Genomic DNA, 7,717 nt, shown 5'->3' on the forward strand with positions numbered 1-7,717 from the left:
AGTAACGGCAGCCACCAATCCATTCAATTCCCTTGCCACAGCCTGGCTGGCAACTAGGGATGTTTTTGCTGGCCCCAACCGCAACACGTGCTCTCTTTTTAATGAGAACACGCTTTATGGAGACACGGATGCAGCATTGATGAAATATTTTCTGGAACTGCATTTCAGTTTTGGTGTTTTTGTCCCGTTTGTTCTTCATTACTTAAACAGTTTCAGTTATGCATAACGACTGTTGCTGAAACACTCTGATAATTTTTGGATGCAATTTATTGTCTCATCAATTGATGGAGCATAGTTTAAAAAAGAACAACAACAACACACAGAATAAATTGGCACAATTCTATTATCGATACAAATTGTCCATAATTTGATCTGCTCTAGAATGCTTTGATCTAAGCATTTCTGTTACATAGTACAACCCTTAAAATGGAGATCACAACAAATAGTATCTGGAAAAATGTGCCATTTTCAAGTAGACTGCAGGAGTAGGGAATGTGTTCCCTTAAGGGTAATCTTTGGGTGGCCTGGGGTATGGAGGGCCAGAATCCAAATATTGCAGGATGCACCATTTCCTTCTGCCATCCTGTTTCCTCTCTCTACCACTCACTTCCGTCCGTCCGTCCATCCCTCCCTGCCACTGCTTTCACCCACCTCCCTTTCTCCTATTTTTATGGTCAAGGGTAGAGCCAGCCCAATACATTTTGGCACCTGAGGCAAGCCAGGAAAGAAGGTGGGAGTGAAGATCTACATTGGGAACAAGTGTGGGTAGAGACCAGCAGCACTTCCTATTCACCAAGAGGCTGTTTTGGTGGCAGCTTCAAGGGATTGTGAAAGAGGTGGCAAATGCAGCCTTCAAGGAACATATCCCATCTGTCTCTATCACTGTGGCAGCAGCAGCAGAACCAGGTGGCAGATCTGCCGACCCTATGGATCCTGCCATCTGAGGTGGACACCTCACCTTGCCTCACGGGATGAAGGCCAGTGGTACAGCATCCACTTTGCATGCAGAAGGTCCCAGATTCAACCATTGGCATTTCCAAGTTGGGATGGGAGTGCCCTTTGTCTGAAACCCTGGAGAGCCACTACCACTCATTGTATGCAGTGCAGAAAATGCTGGGATAGATGGACCATTAGTCTGTCTCAGTATAAGACAATGTCATATGTTCCTCTTCCTTGTCATGTGCATGAAATTTGTCTTAGTGCTAAATAGGGTCCACCCCTGAATTAGAGAACTATATAGGATAAATATGTTTGGATGGGTGAAAATATGGGCAGACACAGCACCTATACTATAGCCAGGCAGAGAGCTATTCAATTGTAGGACATTAATATTTCCAAATATCCAATTGCCAGTCGAACCACAGCCCAATTGCAATTGATTGAGCACATCCTTTTCTCATGTTTTCATATTTCTTTAAAAAGTTTACTTTCATTATTTTCCCCAAATTAAAGTAGTACTTAGTGATTCATACAAATATTTTTTTAAAAAAAAACTAAAAAGGAAAAAAGTGTTTGCTTACACTGGGTACTTGATAAGGGCATGAGAAGGGTGTTGGTTGAAGAAAATGTTGGAGAGCACTGGGTTTGAGATGTGAGACAGGATCCCACCAATGAGGAGATCAGCCGAATGGTGCCACTCATGTGGAACATCTTCAGGATTATTTCTGATGCACTTAATGGTGTGCACATAGCACACCATGTTTGGAAGTAGCAGTATCAGAAGCACCAACATCCTGATGGCAAACTTCTCTCCACACAAGGAGACTCCTGGTTGAAAGATAGCTTGGGTGGCAGCAGAATCTGGGAATGTACTTCTCAAATGGACACGTTTCCACCTTATCATTAAACTTAACTGTTTAAAAGTGTATATTGAATTCTAATTGAAAACAGAATCTTGAATTTTCCTCTGCACAGAGAGAGGGCAGAATGACAAAAATGACAGAGACCTACCTCCCCCCCCCCCCGCCAACTTAGCTGTTAATGGAACAAGGGCTTTACTTATAACCATTTCAGAATTGCTTTTAGTATTTTGTTTTCTTATTCTATTTTGGAAATCTACTGGAGCTTTGAGCAGCTGAATTGATTATAGTGATTTTGATAATTATGTTGTTGTTTAGTCGTTTAGTCGTGTCCGACTCTTTGTGTCCCCATGGACCAGAGCACGCCAGGCACTTCTGTCTTCCACTATAATTGATTATAGAGGGGGAAATAACTTTTGTTATGTTTTTGGATGCCATTGTGGCAGAAGTAAGTGCAGAGAAATTTAGGATGACCAACAATGACTCCAATTTAATAATAAATGAGGAAATGGGAAAATGCTTTGGATAGAAATGTCAACAGTACAATTTATTTTCCCTCCTCTTATGATCAATATCAGCAACAGGACATTTTAGTGACGAACATACTCTAACATCTTTCCACACTATAAGTTGTTGTTTCTAATTAAAATGAATAATTTTCCTATATACCACATCTTTAGAAAGATAATAGCATTTTTCTTCTAATCCCATTTTCAGTGCTAGAGGCTTCTATGTACTTCAGCCCATACGACACCTCACGTTCTGTATTTCTTACTGTATTTGGGGAACAGTGAGAGGATCTCAACACCATGCCAGAATCTAGAGAGCATGGGGAATTTCTTTATTTCTTTATAAAATTAAATGTATATCTCAATTTCAGAATAAATGTCAAAGTGGTTTACAGGTATTTATTATGATATAATAAAAAGCACACAAAAAATGAAAAAAGATTACCAGCCGACTATTTCAGAACGAACTCCCCTAAAGGGCCATACAATGCAATGCACACATCTCAAGAAACTAATGCAGAAATGGTTTATGATTGTTCCAGAATTTTGAGACTCATGAGCTATCACCCTTCTCAGCTTGGAAGGTGATAACCCCACAAGATATTGTAATGTATTGACTGGCACATGGTGTGTGTGTGGGGGGGAGAGGTTTCTTCATATAATGTTAAATAACATGTGTAGACCACTGTAGAAGACCATGGGAGAAATGTCCTGATTCTGGGCAGTAGCATCTTGATGCTAATCTCTGAAAATGGCCCAATATATAGGAGCAGAGCCTTTGCAATATGTTGTTCTCAGTCCCAATTTCATAGTGCTGACTGAGAGGAATAACATGGCCAATTGTATCAAAAGTCCTTGAGGCATCAAGGAGTGGGAGCAGGTTACACACAAAACTATTGTCTTCAGGACCCACCCAGCCACTCCCTGCAGCAAGATTTAATAAGATTAGATGAGCAAGAATCAAGAGGGCAGTTAGCTAGAGATGGGCAAATCCATCAATGCTGGGGGGATTTCAAGGTCTTACTTTCCTAAATTTATGTTCATCTTTCCATTTCTCCATCTGTGGGTGGTTGGTTTTTTTTTTTTTGTTGGTGGTGGTGCAAAAACTCAGTCACATTTTAGTACACATTTTACCTAAATGCACCATTTTAAATGGTTCTCTGTATTGCATTGCTTGGTCATATGTCCAAGCTGAACTGGCTTAGGATCCAATCTAAGGCTCAGACTTCTGGGGAGGAAAGCTGACCATCTAGTCATTGATTGCTGACACTCCTTTTCTAGGTTTCTCCAATTATAACAACCAAAACAACTTTAGACAGTTTGGTCTGGGAGGCTCCTGAACAGCAGAATGTACCATATCTTGTCTGTTTGGCCCAAAACCAGATGTAGGCCCAAAAGTTCTGTTCAAAGAAAGCAGATTCCAAGGGATGGGAAGTGAACTTCCATGAATCACAGCAAAAAGCCTTCAGTACTGGGCTGAAGTTGCACAGAATACTCAGGAGAACAGAGCTGAGTCATATCTGGCTTGACCAGCTTCTCCAGTGAAATTTCAATGATACATAACAGGTTGGTCCATTCATATATAATCAAATCATGGGTCAGCATGGTTTTATCATCGATAAAAGGAGAACCAATGGATGGCTGGGGACTGTGGTAGAGAGTCCATTAATACAAGGTATAAGTGCAAGCTTAATAGAGTGCAGGTAGTTATCTGTCTGCTATGCCTACCTCTCTCCTCAGTTACTAAGGTCATCCAACAACCACCTTCTCCAATATCCTTCTTCCAAGACATACCCTGCCAGAAGAGTTCAACACACCATCTATCATCCTGCCAGGCCACAAAGGCATCCATCCTCAATGGTCAGATCACATACAGCCCATGATAAATATGCCCACCCTCCAGCTGTATATTCTACTGGCATTCCATTCCACCTGTTGCCTGAGCCATAATCAGTTTTCTACACATTTCTCACATCCAGGGGTTAGAAAATGTTGTGGGACACCTCAGCCTCTCTCACATGCTTAACTTTGCAGGAGTGATGTAAGAACATGACTCAATGTGTTCCAACATCCATTCAGATTTTCTTCTGTTACTTTCTGTTACACTGCAATTTGTTTTGGCTTCTGTTTTGTTACATATATATTTTAACTTAGCACACAATAGAAACATGTAACTCAACCACCAACAGATATTTACAAATATGTTATCTTCCCTGTATGCTTCCTTTCAGAGTTCATGCATTTCTAGATGGGTCGCCTTTTGTGACAAAAACAACACAGAATCAGGGCGTCTCTGGGCATAAGTGTGCCCACCAGTACCCCATTGGTGACCCATGGCTTAGAAGGTAAAGAATCCTCCAGCAAATTCTAGTCATAAAGAGGACTTTTTTTTTTAATGCAATTCTCTTATAAGTTCAGGATTCAACTTTTGAAAACAAATGAATTTCTAGCTCAGAATAGGGTTGGATTCTGCTCATTACTAAGAATTTGTTGAGAACATTCTCCAGGATTTTGTGGCCATGGGTTTCCCACCGTGGCAGGCCTCTTGGACCAGATGAACTCTGAGTTCCCTTCCAACTCTAAGATGTAGAAAAAAATGTTTGCTTCAGCAGTGTTGAAGCAAACATATTTTCAGCAGGCTAAAACACTGCACAATTTATTACCTTCCTTGCATTATCAAAATCATTATAATTAGTTCAAGTGACCAAAGCCCCAGTGGCTTCACAGAAGGTAGTAGGAAGAAAAAATTAACTTGAAAGTCTGAATTGGTTATAAGCACCCCAGTGTTCCATAGACAGCTAAAATTAAGAACTAGGGAGAGGCAGGACTCTGTGATTTGATCTGTTTCCCCTCTTTCGTTGTAGTGCTGAAGTTTCAAATTGTTGTATCTTTATTGTCATTCGATGTATGCTTTTGTGATATTGTTGCGGTTAAGGATAAGGGGGGGGGTAGATGTCCCTTTGAGTAGTGTGTTGGCAGAGCCAGCTGCTAATAAAGTCACCTTGCTCAAATGAGGTCAATAGTTGTAATAATATGGTAAACTGAGAGACGTGGGAGATTTCATGTGTGGATGGAAGCTTGCCATCAGGATGGTGATTTTTCTTCTTTTGCTTCCAAACATGGTGTGCAAAGTGCATAGCATTAGCTGCACCAGAACGAAACCTGTGCGTGTTCCAAATGAGTGGTATAAGCCAGGTGATCTCCTCATTGGTGGAATGACATCTTTTATCCATTACATTTTCCCTGAAATTACATTCAATGAGCAACCTTCCCCAGTACTGATTGAAGACCCTTTGTAAGGAATTGTTTCCTTCTATAAAACTGCACTTTGTGTGTGTTTGTTTGTTTGTTTGTTTGTTTGTTTGTTTGTGTGGTGTCTTATGTTTCTATAGTTGACTGCCTCTTTGAATTCATGTTTCCTTGATTTCTTTGAAAAAGACTACAAACAGTTCCCCTTATCTGCCTGCGCTCTGTGTAAATTCACTTATTCGAATGTAAATAATTATGTCCAAACTTCTCTATACACTCTGCAGATTCAGATATCTGAACAGCCAGCATTTGCCCCCTTCCTTCCTTCCTTCCTTCCTTCCTTTTTGCTGGCTGATGGCAGCCTTTTTCAGGTAGAAAACCATGCAGGAAGGGAGGGAGCAAGATCAGGTGAATGACAGAGCAGGAGAGTGCATAGTATTAGCTGCACCAGAAAGAAACCTGTATGTGTTCCACATGAGTGGTATGAGCCAGGTGATCTCATTGGTGGGATGACATATTTTATCTGTTACATTTTACCTGAAGTTTTATTCATGAAGCAACCTTGCCCAGAACTGATTATCTCACCTTTGTAAGGAACGGTTTCCCCTCTATGAAAGTGTGTTGTGTATGTGTGTTGTGGTGTGAGTGTTTCAATGATTCTTTACATTTATATTGTTGGCGACGTGTTTCTTTGATTTTAAATAATATGCTCATATTGCCATTTGAACCTTTGGAAACATCAACCTGTTGTAATTCAATTTGAGCAGAAATTCAAAATATGAAGCATTCTATCATAGTATGCAGGAGAGATATACTTTACATTGAAAATGAGAGCCCTTAAGTCCCTTGATTTATTTCATAATTATATTCACTTTTAAAAATAATCAAATGCCAACAGCTACTGGCAAAATAATCTGCTATGGGACCAAAAGAAAATCTCATAAAAGCATTATAGAAGGGAATGGGTTTTCACTTATTCCTTTCTTGAAAGAGTTAACTAAAGAGAATCTAAGAACCATGACTGGCAGAATCCGAGACCAGGAGAGAGAGACAGTGAAAGAAGATTGGAAGAAATTTAAGGACTATCTTAAGAAACATTGCAAAATTAATGAATGTTAGAATGACGTTGGTTTAGAAATTATGTGGTTTCCAGCCGTAATGGATAAGTAAAAAGAAAAGGCCAAAAATTAAATGAAAATTAAGGGAAAGGATTTGCTGAATTAATAAAATAGAAATTGGAATACAGAGAGGGGAGGTATGAGGAAGTCGGGGAAGTAAGTTATAAGAAAATAAGGGATTGAAATTTTACTTGTTTTCCTTTTTTGTCTGTTTGTATTATTGTTTTGTTTTGTTTTTATATAATTTTTGAAACCTTAATAATTTATTTTTTTAAAAGAACCAAAGCAACAAAACGAAGAAAATTTGTTCTTCTTTTTCATGCTTTCTTTACTAAATGGTCTTCTGGAAAGAAGCCACCAAGATACGTGAAGAAAAATTCAGTTTCTTCTCACACTGCTGCTCAATAGCAGATTCCCACTTGCCCATTGGAATTTTCCACTTCTCTCACTTGCAACCTCCCCTCAAAACCTCCCAGAAGGCTACAAGACTCCCCCTGACCCCAGGAAAGATTTCAAAGGCACACAGAAAGAGGAAAGGAAGGAGAAGTCTCATTGCATAAGTGGACCTCCACACACATATTGTTGGATAAATCTACATTGATTTTATTTTGTACTATATGTCCAAGATTGCTGAAAATGGGGTATACTAGAGTATAGAAAAGAATTCATTAAAGTGGGGTTTGCTTGTTTGGGGGACCATCTGTGTTACAAAACAGCTTTAATAAAGGGATCAGCACTGTCTGTCTATAGGGAACAGCTTGGCACCTGTAGGTAGTGCTGACAAAGATCCCACTCTGAAACATTACCAGTTACCAGTGTAGAAAATGCTGAGCTAGATAGGCTGGGCTCAGAACTGGCTTTGAAACTTTAAAAAGGAAGGTGCCAAAGCTGAACAGATAGGTATGAAGATGATGAAGTTTTAGGATGTTTTGGAAAGTGCCAAACAGAATCACACTTCTGTGGCGCTGTTGATGTTCATGGCATAGTTCTTGCCAACCAGACTTACTGAATGACTTTGCTGGTTGTGCCCCTTCTTTAAAGT

The sequence above is a fragment of the Podarcis melisellensis genome, assembly GCF_964234715.1.
Source record: "Podarcis melisellensis genome assembly, chromosome: 13".
NCBI lineage: Eukaryota > Metazoa > Chordata > Lepidosauria > Squamata > Lacertidae > Podarcis > Podarcis melisellensis.